The following is a 6,993-nucleotide window of genomic DNA, read 5'->3' on the forward strand; positions in this document are numbered from 1 at the left end:
TTGTGGTGGAGGGCCCGAGCGAAAGGTGGGGGCAACTACCCACTTGGCACTTCGGGGAGCTATGACGTAAAACCACTCCCGTTGCCACAATCCGGACACCTCTAGAAAGGAACCCTTTGGCTATGGAGCGTCAGCAATTTTGCTTATTAGAGCACCTCCGCACGCTGCGTACTGCCCCTCGACCATCTTCGGCTTCACATCGAAGGTCTTGAGCCACATGCCGAAGTGAGGGGTAATGCGAAGGAAGGCCTCACAAACGACAATAAATGACGAGATGTGAAGAAGGGAATCCGGGGCCAGACCGTGAAAATCCAGCCCGTAATAGAACATAAGACCCCTAACAAAGGGATCCAGAGCGAGGCCTAGTCCTCGGAGAAAGTGGGAGACGAACACAACCCTCTCTTTGGTTTCGGGAGTGGGGACGACCTGCCCTCGGGCGGGCAGCCTATGTGAAATTTCGCTGGTCAAATATCTCGCCTCCCTCAACTTCTTGATGTCCTCCTCCGTGACAGAGGAAGGCATCCACCGGCCTTGAAGGCTGGATCCGGACATGATTGAAGGTCCGGGGCATCTGACCTGGGCTTTGGATGTTAGAACTCGAGGCGGGGGAAGGATTCGATTGAGCACGGGAGGGAAAAAAGAAAAAGCCTTGTCCCTTTATAAAGGGGATGAATATCAGGCGTCCTCCTCATGGCCGTTCGAGACTTACCTAAGATCTAGGAGTCATACCAACAGGCACGGTTGGGTTACCCACGTTTGTATTGATGAGAATCCCGTAATAAGTGGAACACGATCTCTGCTTTGCCAAGACGTGTCAAGAAACCGCCTCGCGTTATGTGCGGTGCTGGTTAAAGAAAAACGGTTCGAATAATTACCGGGCCATGGCGTGATGTCATGCTTCCAAAACGTGTCAGCAGATTAGATTTGTGGAAATATTATTCTCTCTACGGTGGTATGTGGAACTTATTTTGCAGGGTCGAACACTATCCTTGTATTCAAACTCTTTTGTGGTGTATTCGGAGGAGGAACCCGCCTTGCAATGACGAAGACAACACTGCGCGCCGGACTCATCGTCATTGAAGCCTGGTTCAGGGGCTACCGAGGGAGTCCTGGATTAGGGGGTCTCTGCATAGTCGGACTATATCCTTTGGCCGGACTATTGGACTATGAAGATACGAGATTGAAGACTTCGTCCCGTGTCCGGATGGGACTCTACTTAGCGTGGAAGGCAAGCTAGGCAATACGGATATGTATATCTCCTCCTTTGTAACCGACCTTGTGTAACCCTAGCCCCCTCCGGTGTCTATATAAACCGGAGGGTTTTAGTCCGTAGGACAACATACAATCATACCATAGGCTAGCTTCTAGGGTTTAGCCTCTCCGATCTTGTGGTAGATCAACTCTTGTACTACTCATATTATCAAGAATAATCAAGCAGGACGTAGGGTTTTACCTCCATCAAGAGGGCCCGAACCTGGGTAAAACATCATGTCCCCTGCCTCCTGTTACCATCCGCTTTAGACGCATAGTTCGGGACCCCCTACCCGAGATCCACCGGTTTTGACACCGACAGGGACATAGTGTTTTTTGGGGACTATAGGCTTATCTGTGAACCCCTTCAAAAATGAACATGTGTATGTTCTTTATCCCTCTTTTTTAGGTGTCATATATAGAGATACGAGGCACAAGACTATGCGTGTGTGGGTGTGGTTGTGTGTAGTTGCCCAAAGAAAACAGTGGAGTTGTTCGGAAAACTTCACAAAGTTGCCCGCTAACTCACATCATCGGGATCATAGGTGCCAGCGAAACTAGGAGGAAGTTGCTTCATTTTAAGTAGTATGATATAAACATTTTCTTTAAATTTTCTGCATATTTTTGCTGTTAACAAAAACAGTTACCAATTTTGTGTGGACAAAGTTTGATTGTATTTGCATTGAACAAGCTTCTTACATTTTTGCATGGACAAAGTTTCTTATAGCACACAAGATAGTTGCTTAAAACCAGCATGTCTTTTTGTTGAGAGAAGGGACACATGGCTAGTAAACTTTTGATATTATGTGACCGTGTTTCTTTTTCATTTTTACTTGTGTATGTAATGCACCTACATATGCGGTTACTATCACCTATATATGACATCCTCTTTGTTGTTTTTGTGGTTGTTTGTTTTCTGCACAAGAGTTGCCTGATATTACTGCAAGGACCTTACTGGGGCAACAACCCCTTTTTTAATGCCCGACACTAGTTGCTTCAAATTTTAGCATGAGTTGCCTGAAATCATCACAGGCAAAGTTGTTGCATGTTTTTTACTTTTGCATTGGGGATACATGATATTTTTTACTGCAAGGAACTTATATGTGAGCAGACCTTTTTTACACGCTTGATAGTAGTTGCTTCAAATTTTAATATGAGTTGCTAGAAAATCACAAGTAAGTTTGCTCTTTCGAAAATAGCATGATCTATGATTTTGGAAAGTGTTATGTGGGAGGAGAGGAAGAAGGACGACATGCTGGGCATTTGGGTGATTGGCACTAGTAGCCAAGAAAAGGACGGGAGAGGGGGACCAGGTGGGGCGTGTGGTTCGGGTGGGCATGTACAGGTTCACGGGCACGTGACATGAGGAGACGAGGCCTGCTCTTTCCTTTTGCTGGTGTATTTCCCATAATGAACAACCAAAAATATGCAGATCTAATTGAAAGGTATCGAGATGCCCAATCCTCATGAACAGAAACGTCACCAAGACCATACTTTGGCCAATATCTAAAGGTTTTAGATACCTTTCAATTAGGTTTATGTCATAGAGATGTGTTAAGAATTTCAGAGAAAGATACCAGAGTTTGCCTACAATGTTTGGATCCCTTTTTTATGCACAATACATGAAAGATAATATAGTTGCCCACTATTAACCATACAATTGCCTAAAAGCATGTAATGAGTTGCCCAAATCTCATTAATAGAAACGTCATCAAGACCATATTTCGGCCAATATCTAAAGGTTTTAGATACCTTTCAATTAGGTTTGTGTCAACAACTCAAGGCAATTCAACTAAAAGTAACTTAGTAACTTAGCCCAATTATCCCCACTCCTAACGAGGATGTTGGTCTTCACCCAAGTCGGTATACTCATTACGGATTTTTATAGTGACTCCGGTATGTGATAGCATTACCTGACCTTGCCAGTGACACAGTCAATGACTAGTACGTTGAGAAGGTCGCCATAGTTATTTCTATGGTTCGGACCGATGAAGAGTTGTGATACGATGTAGTAGAAGATGTACTTGTATTACGTACAAGTGGTTGCACAATCTTCCTTTCCGATTAACTTGCTTGATATAGACAAGGGTCATGTGACGACGCGGTGCTCGGGTGCTGTAGTGATCATCGACTCATCGTAGAGGAGGTTGCGAGAGAGGGCGCGAGGGACGTAGTTGGGCATCGAGGCCGTTAGATGAGTCGGCCTGGCTCCCAGCTAAGAGTGCCAATGAGCGGTACACTATGTGGCCTACGGATGGATCGGCCGACGAGGTGGCGCTTCGCACGGTACACTAGGCAGCTTGCAGACGGATCGGTTGGTGAGGTTTTGGCGACCAGCGGCGACACAACGAGTTAGGCAGCACGAGCAGTTGCAAGCGTGTAAGAAAACATAGCAAAGCAGCAAGCTACCACACGCGTGTGTTAGGCATCACCGACCAGCTACTTTGCCATGCACACGTACGTGATGGCTTAGTTGCTGCCTCATGGATGGATGGATGGATGGCGAGTGAGGGTGTTGGTTGTGGCTGCTAGCAACGCATGCATCGCGCGCAGCAGTGCTTGATGTTCTGTTCAACGCGCGTGAGCGAGGATGCGCTCTAATCAACGAACGAGCGCAGCGGCGCTCCGTAGCCGGGTCCGTGATTGTAACTGCACTAGCGGGTTGATAGTACCCAGATTGTACGCGTGCTCCGAGTCGATCTGTATTTCGGCTTGATCAGATCTCCGTTTTTATTTGAATCCTTTCTTACGTAGGCTGCGTACGGACACATATGGAACGGAGTCGAAACTGATTCCTACTCATGTAACCTCAGTACAAGTAACGGACACACACCGACATACCGACACGAAGTTCCAATCTTACAGCTATATAAGTTCCAATCTCGATCCCTTGTCACACGCGTCACGCTTCCAATCCGCCGACCTTCCGCTCCGACCGCAGCAGGTCCAGGAGCCGGAGGGGTGGTGCTGGGCGTCGTTCCGTGCCAGGATTCCGCGGAAAAAGAGGAGGAAAACTCCGGGCACCGCGCCATGTCAGTTCCAGCGGCGCTGGAAGATGAGGACCTCCTCCGCGAGATCCTCCTCCGGCTGCCTCAGCTGCCGTCAACCCTCTCCCGCGCCTCCCTCGTATGCACGCGCTGGCGCCGCATCCCCGCTTCCTCCGCTGTTTCAGTAGACACCACCCGGAACCTCCTCTCTTTGGTTTCTTCAAAGAGTCTCCCCATATCCCTTCTTCATTCTTGTCTTGGACCCGCCCGATCGCACCCCTGCCGAGCGCTTCTTTGTGCCTGAGATGACGGGGGATTGGGAGTTCCTTGGCTGCCGCCACGGCCTCGCCGTCATGCTCAGCGAGTCTCTGTGTGAGATCTTCGTGTGGGATCCCCTCAACGGCCAGCAGTACCGCGTGCCTTTTCCATCAGAACTCCGCGACGCCAAAAGGGAGAGTTTCTGTAGGTGCAGCGCCACGGTGATGTGTGTTGATGATCAAGACGGGCATTTGCAGGAGGATTGCTTCTTGAACCCGGCCTTCAAATTGGTCTTGATCTGCTCCCGTAGAGACCTGAAGATATCATTAGCTTGTGCCTACGAATCAGTGTCGGGTGTATGGGGGAATATTGTCTCAGCGTCGACTAGAAGGATGGTTATGAAGCTAAAGCCCAGCATCCTTATCAGGAGTGCAGTTTACTGGTTGCTCCATGGAGGTCCTTGCATTTGATATTGAAAGGCAGACTCTTGCTGTCATCGAGACGCCCGTAGATACCCAACGTTGGTCCTTTCAGCTCTTACGGACAGATGAAGACAGCGTTCTTGGCCTTGCCGCTATGTCGAAACTGGGCATTCATATATGGGAGAGGAACCTGAACTCTGATGGTGTTGCCGGATGGGTGCTTCTGCAGAAAATCAATCAATTGGAGGGGATGTTGTCTAACGACTTCATAAATGAAGGGATGGTGGGGTATGACGAGGACTTAAATGTGGTGGTTTTGTCTACATACAGTGGTGACTTCATGTTGCACCTTGAGTCGAGGCGGATCAGATTAATTACTAAAGCTGCCCTTAATATGAGTATCATAGTTAGTATCATGCATACCAACTAAGCAATTTTGATGAGATGGCATAGAATTAAATGAAGAAAGAGAGACTTGAGTATCATATCATGATACCGTGATGTGCTACTTTGTGTCATGCATGTCAATAAATGTAGTCCTCTATGATACCAACATATGATATTATGCATTAGGGATGTAGTATCATAGACTAGTATCATATGCATGATACTAGTATATGATACTCTCCATTACAACCAGCCTAAAAAGAATCGCCGGGTCTACAGGATGCATTTTCCGTACAGAAATTTCTACACTGTGGGTAATACCTCGGTACCTCATGTGTAACAAGATTAATTCCAATTACTATTGATATATGTTTGTTGTGTTAGGCCCTATTTGGTTTCAAATAAGTCACTAACTTATAAGTCAAAAAGTGCAAAAAATGACTTATTTTGCCAAAAGGACCTAACTTATAAGTCACCCCAACTTATAAGTCATAAGTTGTTCCACCCCAACTTAAAACTTATAAGTCACCCTCTTTTACATGGGTCCCACCACTTTTACTAAAAAAATAAGGTGGGAAGGTCTGCTCAGATGACTTATAAGTCAGGTGACAACCAAACAGGCATGACTTATAAGTCACTTGTTTTAAGTCACCTGACTTATAAGTCAGGTGACTTATTGGAACCAAATAGCCCCTTAGGTGTTCATTTGATTAAAGCCCCCCTTGATATAAATAATACAGTGAAACAGTTGGGGATATAACTACTGAGTATAAACCGCCCAGGAGGGGCCGGGTTATACCCATAAGGAGTTATTCATATTGAAGCCCATGAAGACAAGGAGCATGGCATTTTACTATAGAGATCTAAAGGCCCGGGGCCCAAAGGCGGTTTAGGGCCTCTAGACATAAACCGCCATATAATGTGTAACTTGTGTTGTAAGATATGAAAGGGAAGAAATCGAGCCAGACACGTTTATGAGCCGGCCGGGATTCTGTAAACCATCGGGCGTCAACCTATGTATATAAAGGGACGACCCGGCGGCAGTTCAGGGACTGAGAACAACAACTCGAGAGCCAGGCAAAGCGGATTCGCTCCCTAGTTATCGAAACCCCAGCAATCCCATTAGAACTGGAGTAGGCTTTTACCTTCACCGCAAGGGGTCGAACCAGTATAAACTCCATGCGTCCTTTGTCCCGCTTTAACCCCTTTAAACTAAGTACGTTGCGATGGCTCCACGACTAAGTCCTCATACTAGGACATCTGCCGTGACAAACCCATGACACTTAGCGCCCACCGAGGGGCTATCTCACGATGGTTTCAAGTTCTTGGAAGGCAGCTTCGAAGGGCTCAAGGGATACGATGTGGGCTAGATGACCAAGAGTCGTCGTGGCAAGCTCTACATCGACGACGCAGGCTGGGGCCCCGAGGCCGGCTGGATTGAGTACGGGTACCGGGTCCCCTTTGGCGGTATACATGTCTTCATTGGCAAGATTGGCGAACCGGAACCTGAGCCGGACATCTCCACCGACATCATAGAAACAGATAAGCTTGCAAGACCTGCCCGGGTTCGGCCTGCCATGAAGCGTGCCTTCGTGGGAGTAATCCACGGAGCGGAATCTCGAGACAGATCGGTATCTGATGCTGAAACCGTTGTTTACTCTGATGACGAGTCATCGACCGGAGAGACC

At 47.5% G+C, this 6,993-nt stretch overlaps 1 pseudogene; it reads left to right on the forward strand.

The window, feature by feature from the left end:
• Positions 1-4,281: 4,281 nt before the first annotated feature.
• On the forward strand, positions 4,282-5,348 carry LOC125529980 (annotated as a pseudogene).
• The last annotated feature ends 1,645 nt before the right edge of the window (positions 5,349-6,993 follow it).

The sequence above is a fragment of the Triticum urartu genome, unplaced genomic scaffold (assembly GCF_003073215.2).
Source record: "Triticum urartu cultivar G1812 unplaced genomic scaffold, Tu2.1 TuUngrouped_contig_599, whole genome shotgun sequence".
Classification (NCBI taxonomy): Eukaryota; Viridiplantae; Streptophyta; class Magnoliopsida; order Poales; family Poaceae; genus Triticum; species Triticum urartu.